Below are 3,655 nucleotides of genomic sequence, written 5' to 3' on the forward strand. Positions count from 1 at the left end.
TTGATCATTTTGTACGTCTATGGTATGTGGACCTTCTGCAACAAAGTTTAGATATTTCTTGCTTAAATTTAGAAATGTTGTTGAAAAGTCAGAATTCTTGTAGTTTTTAAGTTGATGAGAAGTCTGTTCTGTATTAAATGGTTTTTCGTTTCCATTATGTGATTCAGTCTGCTGCAAGGAACCATTATGTGTGGCGGTTGTTTCTCGTTCGGCCGACTCAGTGTCGCTAGTTCTTGATTGGCTACATACATTTCAAGACTCTGTTATTTTATGATCCATCAATGCTTAGCTCGTTAAATGAGTCGCTTCTTTATCAAAAGAAATCTCATTCCGCCGTTTGCTGTCTTCTCTATCAATAAGCAGAGATCGTCTACGTCTTCTTCCTAAATAGGGTCGATGTCCCTATCAGATGAGGTTTCTTTATGAAGAAAGCTTGTGACTACATAGCCAAGCCTTGAGCCTTGCGCCAGAGATTTATTAGGTCGTAGTCTATGAAGTTCACCGGTCATTAAACGAGGGTATACATCAGCCCCTAAGTTTAGTTCAATGGGTTCAGGTCGCCGAAAGTCAGGATCTGCCAAAAGAAGTCCCTCGGGAATATTACGATTGTTTTTAATCGGTAATGAAGGTTGTTTTGTAACGACTGCGGGAATAATAAATACCTCTACTAGTGTTTCAAACCTGATGAACGCGACGAGAGCTTTTTTTTTTTTGATAGGGCTGTTGGTCGCAACAACACTGCCGCATAGACCAGGTACTAGTGGTTTGAATGTGCATGCGCGGTACACCAACGTAGTCTCAACTGCTATCGATATTAATCGTGGATATTCTCTATGTCGTGATGATCGAGGTTATTCCTCCCGAATGTTCTTCTCAAGGTAGTGATGTCAGAAAATGTGGGTAATATTATCCTCCAGAAATGTTACCCGAGGGGTTTTAATATGGCGTTGAGGGTACAAGACCACAGGTTGTGTTTTGCAAGGAGCTTCAGGATGTGATCATACTAAGACTCGTACTTCACTCTGAATGTCTCAGATTTCGAACCACAGAAGGTGGTTCTAAAAGGACTTCCGAGCAGTAAGCTTGACAGGTGGTTGGTTAACCAAAGGCCACATAATTTTACTTATTATATATGGTGAAAAAAGAGGTAGATTAAAAGTTTAGATTTGCTGTACTAATGAATTTTGCCATTCAAATTTTCATAGTACTTAAATATTTTGAATTTGGATCGTATATTGTTAAGTTTTTGGCATTCGAAGATCATATGCTCCATTTTAGATCATGGTGCCATGGCTTTTTTGGTTTATTTGGGAAGAACTTTATGAGGTTTGATCCCTTGATTGTACACTTATTCTTGTAATCCTCATTCCAATTCTAAAAGTTTTTTGATTTCCTCTAGGGCATCTTTAACGTCAAGCTTACTGTCTATTGGTTTTCTTTCGTTTACAGCTGATTTGGCAATGAGGTCAGTCTTTTCGTTAATGTTAATGCCCTTGTGGCCAGGTACGCAAACTAGTTCTAGCTTTTCAACATCTGAGTTCTCAATTGTGTTATGTATCTCTTGAATCACGTACGCTTCTGACTTTTTATTATTAATTAAACTAATAGCCCCAAGGCAGTCACAGATTATCACAACGTTTTTGTACTTGGACTTATGAGAAATATCACAGGCAATTTTGATTCCTGCTAGCTCGGCACTTTCAGAGGAGAGTGGAACATCGAACTTAAACTTGGGAGAAACCCCGCTGGGCATTTCTAGTATCCCAATGCCACTTGAGACAGGCCCATTGACGCATCTGTGGAAATTATATTCCATCCATTTGCAATATATTTCTCAAAGATTTCCCCATAAAAGGCATGGAGTTCCTCAAATGAGTATTCATTTTTACTTTTGCCTAGCACTTTTCATTTACACAGATCTTGTTGGAGATGTAAAACAGGTCGCGTAGCTTGTCCCTTATCGTGTTGGTGTAGCTTGTTTCAATTCTTTGGCGGTGAGAAGTTTGGCTCTGAATATCGGTGGCATCAGTAGTAGGGAAAAACGGGTTCTGGGACAATTAGCATATTAATGGCCCCCGCCCCCTTACTAATTAGCATATTAATGACCCCCGCCTCTCACTAATTAACATATTAATGGCCCCCGCCTCTTCATTAATGTATGCGGGTTCTGGGACAATTAGCATAATCCATAAATTATCTGATTTTAAGGGGTTTAGATGTCATAAAAATGTCACGATCATATCCATAAAGAGTATACTAAATTGGCCCCCAACCCCACACCACCATGTGACAATACTGATCACGTGACCTTTTTGCCTCATTATCAGCAATTAATATTCAGCAGGTGTTGCTGTACACGGGAGAAAGGTCGCACACTTTCCCCACATCCCCATGTGACAATATTGATCATGTATCCTTTTCCTCATTATCAGCAATTAACATTCAGCAGGTGTTGCTGTGCACGTGAGAAAGGTCGCAAACCCAAAACATCTAAAGCTGGTTGCCTTAGAGGGACATGTCCGATCATGTTGGGGAATAACGTTTTCTATGATTGTAAAACTAATTTAGAAATCAAAAGAACCCCAAATAAAATAAATCCCACAAGTTAATGATTCTCAGATGTCGAATATTTTCAAACAGACTTTTTTTTCGCCCCAGAATGTTTAACTGGTAAATTTTTTCAAGATCTCTCCTTTCTACAAACGGGTCATAAACATATCATAAAAGGGATTCAAGCAAGAGCTACCCGAACATGCGCACCTGTCTATTACCTGACCGGAATAAAAAGGACACATGCACAAGTCTGAAGGCGCACGCCCATTGACAAAATCATGAGCCTCACGCCAACGACCTCACGGCTAAGTGCGAGCTCTAATACGTTCCCATAATAGGGGTTGAAATCACGACCGCGCAACAACTCGCAAGTAGCCGACATATCTCAGTCAAGGAAATATTTTCCATTCTCCGTACCTGTAATTTTAACTCGAAATAAAATGTCAGAAGTTTATTTTGTACCATTATAATACATTTATTCATTTACATTTATTTATTTTGGTATTGCGAACATTTTTTTTTATATATAGAAATTAATTTTCTGATATGATTCCTGCGATTTGCATAGAAGAAGCAGGCGCACGTTTCCGACGTCATTTCTGGATTACAAAATGTAAAGTGTTCACCATAATTCGTAGTTTTGAGGTCATGTCCACCTCGATTCATGAACATAGTTTTTGTGTTTAGAAGGTATTGAAAATGTTGACCAATTATCTCTCCTTTAAATTGTTCAATAAATTGGTCAATTTCCTCATGAAACTTAATTTGGTTAATTTTGTTTTCTTGCACATCCTTACACATCTAGTCTCAACTTTAAAATAATGTATAAAAATTATTTTATTGTTTTGAAGCTACTTTTAAAAAATGTCAAAATAATGTATGCATTGTTTAGAGCACAAACCCCGCCATTAAGGTGTGTTTCACAATAGGGAAACCGGTTTCCTTTAAACCTGTTTAACGACGGACAGCCCATTTCCTCGACATTAATGAGCTGACGACTCCCAAAAAACGTCTGTAGAAATCGTTTCTTTTCCACACCTTTACAAATAATTTGTTTTCCGCTTGTAATTGTCCTTAGATACTTTCGAGTTTGTGGAAAACT

This window comes from Drosophila suzukii, assembly GCF_043229965.1.
Source record: "Drosophila suzukii chromosome 2 unlocalized genomic scaffold, CBGP_Dsuzu_IsoJpt1.0 scf_2c, whole genome shotgun sequence".
NCBI lineage: Eukaryota > Metazoa > Arthropoda > Insecta > Diptera > Drosophilidae > Drosophila > Drosophila suzukii.